This window comes from Pelobates fuscus, chromosome 7, assembly GCF_036172605.1.
Source record: "Pelobates fuscus isolate aPelFus1 chromosome 7, aPelFus1.pri, whole genome shotgun sequence".
Classification (NCBI taxonomy): domain Eukaryota; kingdom Metazoa; phylum Chordata; class Amphibia; order Anura; family Pelobatidae; genus Pelobates; species Pelobates fuscus.
Genome location: NC_086323.1, coordinates 544758 through 556901, shown reverse-complemented (window position 1 = coordinate 556901; position 12144 = coordinate 544758). Strand labels below are relative to the sequence as shown.

General features: G+C 31.5%; 1 protein-coding gene across 4 annotated transcripts in view; it reads right to left on the bottom strand.

Moving 5' to 3' along the window:
• Window positions 1-12144, bottom strand: part of COL24A1 (collagen type XXIV alpha 1 chain) — an 808926-nt gene that overhangs the window by 314391 nt on the left and 482391 nt on the right. The window lies entirely within an intron of this gene.

The following is a 12144-nucleotide window of genomic DNA, read 5'->3' as shown; positions in this document are numbered from 1 at the left end:
AACTTCACTGAAAATCTCCCTTTTACAAACAAAAACTAGAAAGAACTCCACTGAAAATCTCCATTATACAAACAATAACTAGAAATAACTCCATTGAAAATCTCCCTTATACAAACTAAAACTAGAAATAACTCCACTGAAAATCTCCCTTATACAAACAAAAACTAGAAAGAACTCCACTGAAAATCTCCCTTATACAAACAAAAACTAGAAATAACTCCATTGAAAATCTCCCTTATACAAACAAAAGCTAGAACTAACTTCACTGAAAATCTCCCTTATACAAACAAAAACTAGAAAGAACTCCACTGAAAATCTCCATTATACAAACAAAAACTAGAAATAACTCCACTGAAAAATCTCCCTTATACAAACAAAAACTAGAAATAACTCCACTGAAAATCCCCCTTATACAAACAAAAACTAGAAATAACTCCACTGTAAATCCCCCTTATACAAACAAAAACTAGAAAGAACTACACTGAAAATCTCCCTTATATAAACAAAAACTAGAAAGAACTCCACTGTAAATCCCCCTTATACAAACAAAAACTAGAAATAACTCCACTGAAAATCTCCCTTGTACAAACAAAAACTAGAAATAACTCCACTGAAAATCTCCTTTATACAAACAAAAGCTAGAACTAACTTCACTGAAAATCTCCCTTATACAAACAAAAACTAGAAAGAACTCCGCTGAAAACTCCCTTATACAAACAATAGTTAGAAATAACTCCACTGAAAATCTCCCTTATACAAACTAAAACTAGAAATACCTCCACTGAAAATCTCCTTTATACAAACAAAAACTAGAAATACCTCCACTGAAAATCTCCCTTATACAAACTAAAACTAGAAATACCTCCACTGAAAATCTCCCTTATACAAACAAAAACTAGAAATAACTCCACTGAAAATCTCGCTTATACAAACAAAAACTAGAAACAACTCCACTGAAAATCTCCCTTGTACAAACAAAAACTAGAAATAACTCCACTGAAAATCTCCATTATACAAACAAAAACTAGAAATAACTCCACTGAAAATCCCCCTCATACAAACAAAAACTAGAAAGAACTCCACTGAAAATCTCCCTTATACAAACAAAAACAAGAAATAACTCAGTGGAAAATCTCCCTTATACAAACAAAAACAAGAAATAACTCCACTGAAAATCTCCATTATACAAACATTAACTAGAAATAACTCCATTGGAAATCTCCCTTATACAAACAAAAACTAGAAATAACTCCACTGAAAATCTCCATTATACAAACATTAACTAGAAATAACTCCATTGGAAATCTCCCTTATAAAACAAAAACTAGAAATAACTCATCGGAAAATCTCCCTTATACTAACAAAAACTAGAAATAACTCCACTGAAAATCTCCCTTATACAAACAATAACTAGAAATAACTTCACTGAAAATCTCCCTTTTACAAACAAAAACTAGAAAGAACTCCACTGAAAATCTCCATTATACAAACAATAACTAGAAATAACTCCATTGAAAATCTCCCTTATACAAACTAAAACTAGAAATAACTCCACTGAAAATCTCCCTTATACAAACAAAAACTAGAAAGAACTCCACTGAAAATCTCCCTTATACAAACAAAAACTAGAAATAACTCCATTGAAAATCTCCCTTATACAAACAAAAGCTAGAAAGAACTCCACTGAAAATCTCCATTATACAAACAAAAACTAGAAAGAACTCCACTGAAAATCTCCCTTATACAAACAATAACTAGAAATAACTCCGTTGAAAATCTCCCTTATACAAGCAAAAACTAGAAATAACTCCACTGAAAATCTCCATTGTACAAACATTAACTAGAAATAACTCCATTGGAAATCTCCCTTATAAAACAAAAACTAGAAATAACTAATCGGAAAATCTCCCTTATACAAACAAAAACTAGAAATAGCTCCACTGAAAATCTCCCTTATACAAACAAAAACTAGAAATAACTCCACTGAAAATCTCCCTTATACAAACAAAAACAAGAAAACACTCCACTGAAAATCTCCATTATACAAACATTAACTAGAAATAACTCGATTGGAAATCTCCCTTATAAAACAAAAACTAGAAATAACTCCACTGAAAATCTCCCATATAAAACAAAAACTAGAAATAACTCATCGGAAAATCTCCCTTATACTAACAAAAACTAGAAATAACTCCACTGAAAATCTCCCTTATACAAACAAAAGCTAGAACTAACTTCACTGAAAATCTCCCTTTTACAAACAAAAACTAGAAAGAACTCCACTGAAAATCTCCATTATACAAACAATAACTAGAAATACCTCCACTGAAAATCTCCCTTATACTAACAAAAACTAGAAATAACTCAGTGGAAAATCTCCCTAATACAAACAAAAACTAGAAATAACTCAGTGGAAAATCTCCCTAATACAAACAAAAACTAGAAATAACTCAGTGGAAAATCTCCCTCATACAAACAAAAACTAGAAATAACTCCAGTGAAAATCTCCCTTATACAAACAAAAACTAGAAATAACTCCACTGAAAATCTCCCTTATACAAACAAAAACTAGAAATAACTCCACTGAAAGTCTCCCTTATACAAACAAAAACTAGAATTAACTCCACTGAAAAATCCCCCTTATACAAACAAAAACTAGAAATAACTCCACTGAAAATCTCCCTTGTACAAACAAAAACTAGAAATAACTCCACTGAATAATCTCCCTTATACAAACAAAAACTAGAAATAACTCCACTGAAAATCCCCCTTATACAAACAAAAACTAGAAATAACTCCACTGTAAATCCCCCTTATACAAACAAAAACTAGAAAGAACTACGCTGAAAATCTCCCTTATACAAACAAAAACTAGAAAGAACTCCACTGTAAATCCCCCTTATACAAACAAAAACTAGAAATAACTCCACTGAAAATCTCCCTTGTACAAACAAAAACTAGAAATAACTCCACTGAAAATCTCCTTTATACAAACAAAAGCTAGAACTAACTTCACTGAAAATCTCCCTTATACAAACAAAAACTAGAAAGAACTCCGCTGAAAACTCCCTTATACAAACAATAGTTAGAAATAACTCCACTGAAAATCTCCCTTATACAAACTAAAACTAGAAATACCTCCACTGAAAATCTCCTTTATACAAACAAAAACTAGAAATACCTCCACTGAAAATCTCCCTTATACAAACTAAAACTAGAAATACCTCCACTGAAAATCTCCCTTATACAAACAAAAACTAGAAATAACTCCACTGAAAATCCCCCTTATACAAACAAAAACTATAAATAACTCATCGGAAAATCTCCCTTATACAAACAAAAACTAGAAATAACTCCACTGAAAATCTCGCTTATACAAACAAAAACTAGAAACAACGCCACTGAAAATCTCCCTTGTACAAACAAAAACTAGAAATAACTCCACTGAAAATCTCCATTATACAAACAAAAACTAGAAATAACTCCACTGAAAATCCCCCTCATACAAACAAAAACTAGAAAGAACTCCACTGAAAATGTCCCTTATACAAACAAAAACAAGAAATAACTCAGTGGAAAATCTCCCTTATACAAACAAAAACAAGAAATAACTCCACTGAAAATCTCCATTATACAAACATTAACTAGAAATAACTCCATTGGAAATCTCCCTTATACAAACAAAAACTAGAAAGAACTCCACTGAAAATCTCCATTATACAAACATTAACTAGAAATAACTCCATTGGAAATCTCCCTTATAAAACAAAAACTAGAAATAACTCATCGGAAAATCTCCCTTATACTAACAAAAACTAGAAATAACTCCACTGGAAATCTCCCTTATACAAACAATAACTAGAAATAACTTCACTGAAAATCTCCCTTTTACAAACAAAAACTAGAAAGAACTCCACTGAAAATCTCCATTATACAAACAATAACTAGAAATAACTCCATTGGAAATCTCCCTTATAAAACAAAAACTAGAAATAACTCATCGGAAAATCTCCCTTATACTAACATAAACTAGAAATAACTCCACTGAAAATCTCCCTTATACAAACAAAAGCTAGAACTAACTTCACTGAAAATCTCCCTTTTACAAACAAAAACTAGAAAGAACTCCACTGAAAATCTCCATTATACAAACAATAACTAGAAATAACTCCATTGAAAATCTCCCTTATACAAACTAAAACTAGAAATAACTCCACTGAAAATCTCCCTTATACAAACAAAAACTAGAAAGAACTCCACTGAAAATCTCCCTTATACAAACAAAAACTAGAAATAACTCCATTGAAAATCTCCCTTATACAAACAAAAGCTAGAACTAACTTCACTGAAAATCTCCCTTATACAAACAAAAACTAGAAAGAACTCCACTGAAAATCTCCATTATACAAACAAAAACTAGAAATAACTCCACTGAAAAATCTCCCTTATACAAACAAAAACTAGAAATAACTCCACTGAAAATCCCCCTTATACAAACAAAAACTAGAAATAACTCCACTGTAAATCCCCCTTATACAAACAAAAACTAGAAAGAACTACACTGAAAATCTCCCTTATATAAACAAAAACTAGAAAGAACTCCACTGTAAATCCCCCTTATACAAACAAAAACTAGAAATAACTCCACTGAAAATCTCCCTTGTACAAACAAAAACTAGAAATAACTCCACTGAAAATCTCCTTTATACAAACAAAAGCTAGAACTAACTTCACTGAAAATCTCCCTTATACAAACAAAAACTAGAAAGAACTCCGCTGAAAACTCCCTTATACAAACAATAGTTAGAAATAACTCCACTGAAAATCTCCCTTATACAAACTAAAACTAGAAATACCTCCACTGAAAATCTCCTTTATACAAACAAAAACTAGAAATACCTCCACTGAAAATCTCCCTTATACAAACTAAAACTAGAAATACCTCCACTGAAAATCTCCCTTATACAAACAAAAACTAGAAATAACTCCACTGAAAATCTCGCTTATACAAACAAAAACTAGAAACAACTCCACTGAAAATCTCCCTTGTACAAACAAAAACTAGAAATAACTCCACTGAAAATCTCCATTATACAAACAAAAACTAGAAATAACTCCACTGAAAATCCCCCTCATACAAACAAAAACTAGAAAGAACTCCACTGAAAATCTCCCTTATACAAACAAAAACAAGAAATAACTCAGTGGAAAATCTCCCTTATACAAACAAAAACAAGAAATAACTCCACTGAAAATCTCCATTATACAAACATTAACTAGAAATAACTCCATTGGAAATCTCCCTTATACAAACAAAAACTAGAAATAACTCCACTGAAAATCTCCATTATACAAACATTAACTAGAAATAACTCCATTGGAAATCTCCCTTATAAAACAAAAACTAGAAATAACTCATCGGAAAATCTCCCTTATACTAACAAAAACTAGAAATAACTCCACTGAAAATCTCCCTTATACAAACAATAACTAGAAATAACTTCACTGAAAATCTCCCTTTTACAAACAAAAACTAGAAAGAACTCCACTGAAAATCTCCATTATACAAACAATAACTAGAAATAACTCCATTGAAAATCTCCCTTATACAAACTAAAACTAGAAATAACTCCACTGAAAATCTCCCTTATACAAACAAAAACTAGAAAGAACTCCACTGAAAATCTCCCTTATACAAAGAAAAACTAGAAATAACTCCATTGAAAATCTCCCTTATACAAACAAAAGCTAGAAAGAACTCCACTGAAAATCTCCATTATACAAACAAAAACTAGAAAGAACTCCACTGAAAATCTCCCTTATACAAACAATAACTAGAAATAACTCCGTTGAAAATCTCCCTTATACAAGCAAAAACTAGAAATAACTCCACTGAAAATCTCCATTGTACAAACATTAACTAGAAATAACTCCATTGGAAATCTCCCTTATAAAACAAAAACTAGAAATAACTAATCGGAAAATCTCCCTTATACAAACAAAAACTAGAAATAGCTCCACTGAAAATCTCCCTTATACAAACAAAAACTAGAAATAACTCCACTGAAAATCTCCCTTATACAAACAAAAACAAGAAAACACTCCACTGAAAATCTCCATTATACAAACATTAACTAGAAATAACTCCATTGGAAATCTCCCTTATAAAACAAAAACTAGAAATAACTCCACTGAAAATCTCCCATATAAAACAAAAACTAGAAATAACTCATCGGAAAATCTCCCTTATACTAACAAAAACTAGAAATAACTCCACTGAAAATCTCCCTTATACAAACAAAAGCTAGAACTAACTTCACTGAAAATCTCCCTTTTACAAACAAAAACTAGAAAGAACTCCACTGAAAATCTCCATTATACAAACAATAACTAGAAATACCTCAGTGGAAAATCTCCCTAATACAAACAAAAACTAGAAATAACTCAGTGGAAAATCTCCCTAATACAAACAAAAACTAGAAATAACTCAGTGGAAAATCTCCCTCATACAAACAAAAACTAGAAATAACTCCAGTGAAAATCTCCCTTATACAAACAAAAACTAGAAATAACTCCACTGAAAATCTCCCTTATACAAACAAAAACTAGAAATAACTCCACTGAAAGTCTCCCTTATACAAACAAAAACTAGAATTAACTCCACTGAAAAATCCCCCTTATACAAACAAAAACTAGAAATAACTCCACTGAAAATCTCCCTTGTACAAACAAAAACTAGAAATAACTCCACTGAATAATCTCCCTTATACAAACAAAAACTAGAAATAACTCCACTGAAAATCCCCCTTATACAAACAAAAACTAGAAATAACTCCACTGTAAATCCCCCTTATACAAACAAAAACTAGAAAGAACTACGCTGAAAATCTCCCTTATACAAACAAAAACTAGAAAGAACTCCACTGTAAATCCCCCTTATACAAACAAAAACTAGAAATAACTCCACTGAAAATCTCCCTTGTACAAACAAAAACTAGAAATAACTCCACTGAAAATCTCCTTTATACAAACAAAAGCTAGAACTAACTTCACTGAAAATCTCCCTTATACAAACAAAAACTAGAAAGAACTCCGCTGAAAACTCCCTTATACAAACAATAGTTAGAAATAACTCCACTGAAAATCTCCCTTATACAAACTAAAACTAGAAATACCTCCACTGAAAATCTCCTTTATACAAACAAAAACTAGAAATACCTCCACTGAAAATCTCCCTTATACAAACTAAAACTAGAAATACCTCCACTGAAAATCTCCCTTATACAAACAAAAACTAGAAATAACTCCACTGAAAATCCCCCTTATACAAACAAAAACTATAAATAACTCATCGGAAAATCTCCCTTATACAAACAAAAACTAGAAATAACTCCACTGAAAATCTCGCTTATACAAACAAAAACTAGAAACAACGCCACTGAAAATCTCCCTTGTACAAACAAAAACTAGAAATAACTCCACTGAAAATCTCCATTATACAAACAAAAACTAGAAATAACTCCACTGAAAATCCCCCTCATACAAACAAAAACTAGAAAGAACTCCACTGAAAATGTCCCTTATACAAACAAAAACAAGAAATAACTCAGTGGAAAATCTCCCTTATACAAACAAAAACAAGAAATAACTCCACTGAAAATCTCCATTATACAAACATTAACTAGAAATAACTCCATTGGAAATCTCCCTTATACAAACAAAAACTAGAAATAACTCCACTGAAAATCTCCATTATACAAACATTAACTAGAAATAACTCCATTGGAAATCTCCCTTATAAAACAAAAACAAGAAATAACTCATCGGAAAATCTCCCTTATACTAACAAAAACTAGAAATAACTCCACTGAAAATCTCCCTTATACAAACAATAACTAGAAATAACTTCACTGAAAATCTCCCTTTTACAAACAAAAACTAGAAAGAACTCCACTGAAAATCTCCATTATACAAACAATAACTAGAAATAACTCCATTGGAAATCTCCCTTATAAAACAAAAACTAGAAATAACTCATCGGAAAATCTCCCTTATACTAACATAAACTAGAAATAACTCCACTGAAAATCTCCCTTATACAAACAAAAGCTAGAACTAACTTCACTGAAAATCTCCCTTTTACAAACAAAAACTAGAAAGAACTCCACTGAAAATCTCCATTATACAAACAATAACTAGAAATAACTCCATTGAAAATCTCCCTTATACAAACTAAAACTAGAAATAACTCCACTGAAAATCTCCCTTATACAAACAAAAACTAGAAATAACTCCACTGTAAATCCCCCTTATACAAACTAAAACTAGAAATAACTCCACTGAAAATCTCCCTTATACAAACAAAAACTAGAAAGAACTCCACTGAAAATCTCCATTATACAAACAAAAACTAGAAATAACTCCACTGAAAAATCTCCCTTATACAAACAAAAACTAGAAATAAGTCCACTGAAAATCCCCCTTATACAAACAAAAACTAGAAATAACTCCACTGAAAATCTCCCTTATACAAACAAAAACTAGAAATAACTCCACTGAAAGTCTCCCTTATACAAACAAAAACTAGAATTAACTCCACTGAAAAATCCCCCTTATACAAACAAAAACTAGAAATAACTCCACTGAAAATCTCCCTTGTACAAACAAAAACTAGAAATAACTCCACTGAAAAATCTCCCTTATACAAACAAAAACTAGAAATAACTCCACTGAAAATCCCCCTTATACAAACAAAAACTAGAAATAACTCCACTGTAAATCCCCCTTATACAAACAAAAACTAGAAAGAACTACGCTGAAAATCTCCCTTATACAAACAAAAACTAGAAAGAACTCCACTGTAAATCCCCCTTATACAAACAAAAACTAGAAATAACTCCACTGAAAATCTCCCTTGTACAAACAAAAACTAGAAATAACTCCACTGAAAATCTCCTTTATACAAACAAAAGCTAGAACTAACTTCACTGAAAATCTCCCTTATACAAACAAAAACTAGAAAGAACTCCGCTGAAAACTCCCTTATACAAACAATAGTTAGAAATAACTCCACTGAAAATCTCCCTTATACAAACTAAAACTAGAAATACCTCCACTGAAAATCTCCTTTATACAAACAAAAACTAGAAATACCTCCACTGAAAATCTCCCTTATACAAACTAAAACTAGAAATACCTCCACTGAAAATCTCGCTTATACAAACAAAAACTAGAAACAACTCCACTGAAAATCTCCCTTGTACAAACAAAAACTAGAAATAACTCCACTGAAAATCTCCTTTATACAAACAAAAGCTAGAACTAACTTCACTGAAAATCTCCCTTATACAAACAAAAACTAGAAAGAACTCCGCTGAAAACTCCCTTATACAAACAATAGTTAGAAATAACTCCACTGAAAATCTCCCTTATACAAACTAAAACTAGAAATACCTCCACTGAAAATCTCCTTTATACAAACAAAAACTAGAAATACCTCCACTGAAAATCTCCCTTATACAAACAAAAACTAGAAATAACTCCACTGAAAATCTCGCTTATACAAACAAAAACTAGAAACAACTCCACTGAAAATCTCCCTTGTACAAACAAAAACTAGAAATAACTCCACTGAAAATCTCCATTATACAAACAAAAACTAGAAATAACTCCACTGAAAATCCCCCTCATACAAACAAAAACTAGAAAGAACTCCACTGAAAATCTCCCTTATACAAACAAAAACAAGAAATAACTCAGTGGAAAATCTCCCTTATACAAACAAAAACAAGAAATAACTCCACTGAAAATCTCCATTATACAAACATTAACTAGAAATAACTCCATTGGAAATCTCCCTTATACAAACAAAAACTAGAAATAACTCCATTGAAAATCTCCATTATACAAACATTAACTAGAAATAACTCCATTGGAAATCTCCCTTATAAAACAAAAACTAGAAATAACTCATCGGAAAATCTCCCTTATACTAACAAAAACTAGAAATAACTCCACTGAAAATCTCCCTTATACAAACAATAACTAGAAATAACTTCACTGAAAATCTCCCTTATACAAACAAAAACTAGAAAGAACTCCACTGAAAATCTCCATTATACAAACAATAACTAGAAATAACTCCATTGAAAATCTCCCTTATACAAACTAAAACTAGAAATAACTCCACTGAAAATCTCCCTTATACAAACAAAAACTAGAAAGAACTCCACTGAAAATCTCCCTTATACAAACAAAAACTAGAAATAACTCCATTGAAAATCTCCCTTATACAAACAAAAGCTAGAAAGAACTCCACTGAAAATCTCCATTATACAAACAAAAACTAGAAAGAACTCCACTGAAAATCTCCCTTATACAAACAATAACTAGAAATAACTCCGTTGAAAATCTCCCTTATACAAGCAAAAACTAGAAATAACTCCACTGAAAATCTCCATTGTACAAACATTAACTAGAAATAACTCCATTGGAAATCTCCCTTATAAAACAAAAACTAGAAATAACTAATCGGAAAATCTCCCTTATACAAACAAAAACTAGAAATAGCTCCACTGAAAATCTCCCTTATACAAACAAAAACAAGAAAACACTCCACTGAAAATCTCCATTATACAAACATTAACTAGAAATAACTCCATTGGAAATCTCCCTTATAAAACAAAAACTAGAAATAATTCCACTGAAAATCTCCCTTATACAAACAAAAACTAGAAATAACTCCATTGAAAATCTCCCTTATACAAACAAAAACTAGAAATAACTCAGTGGAAAATCTCCCTTTATACAAACAAAAACTAGAAAGAACTCTATTGAAAATCTCCCTTATACAAAAAAATCTAGAAATAACTCCACTGAAAATCTCCCTTGTTATGGACCGTTTCAGCATAAAAGGGGAAAAATCCGTTTAGGCGATAATCCCCTTTTCACAAAAAAGGCACAGCTACTGTAAAAGCACCAAAACTCACGAATTGGATATAGGTGAATGCACCAAACTCCCGAACTGCATACAAGGGAATAAGGTGGCACTCCAAACTCCCGAACTGGAACCTCACGAATTGCTGCTAGCAGACGAACAGGAAAAGCTCCCAAGCGGCTTACACTCCTGGCAGTCAGTCCCTATCAGCATACAGTGAATCCCCCCAAGAACGAGACAAGGCTCCGTGTTGTGGGTCAAGCAGTGGTCTGTTTATTCAGGGCTACCTGCCCCTGTATTTATGCTGGTCTCCCACCTGGTGGACACTCCCCTAGGGGACCAGATGGAAGACTGAAAATCTCCCTTATACAAACTAAAACTAGAAATACCTCCACTGAAAATCTCCCTTATACAAACAAAAACTAGAAATAACTCTACTGAAAATCCCCCTTATACAAACAAAAACTATAAATAACTCATCGGAAAATCTCCCTTATACAAACAAAAACTAGAAATAACTCCACTGAAAATCTCCCTTGTACAAACAAAAACTAGAAATAACTCCACTGAAAATCCCCCTCATACAAACAAAAACTAGAAATAACTCCACTGAAAATCTCCCTTATACAAACAAAAACAAGAAAACACTCCACTGAAAATCTCCATTATACAAACATTAACTAGAAATAACTCCATTGGAAATCTCCCTTATAAAACAAAAACTAGAAATAACTCCACTGAAAATCTCCCATATAAAACAAAAACTAGAAATAACTCATCGGAAAATCTCCCTTATACTAACAAAAACTAGAAATAACTCCACTGAAAATCTCCCTTATACAAACAAAAGCTAGAACTAACTTCACTGAAAATCTCCCTTTTACAAACAAAAACTTGAAAGAACTCCACTGAAAATCTCCATTATACAAACAATAACTAGAAATAACTCCATTGAAAATCTTCCTTATACAAACAAAAACTAGAAATAACTCAGTGGAAAATCTCCCTTTATACAAACAAAAACTAGAAAGAACTCTATTGAAAATCTCCCTTATACAAAAAAATCTAGAAATAACTCCACTGAAAATCTCCCTTGTTACGGACCGTTTCAGCATAAAAGGGGAAAAATCCGTTTAGGCGATAATCCCCTTTTCACAAAAAAGGCACAGCTACTGTAAAAGCACCAAAACTCACGAATTGGATATAGG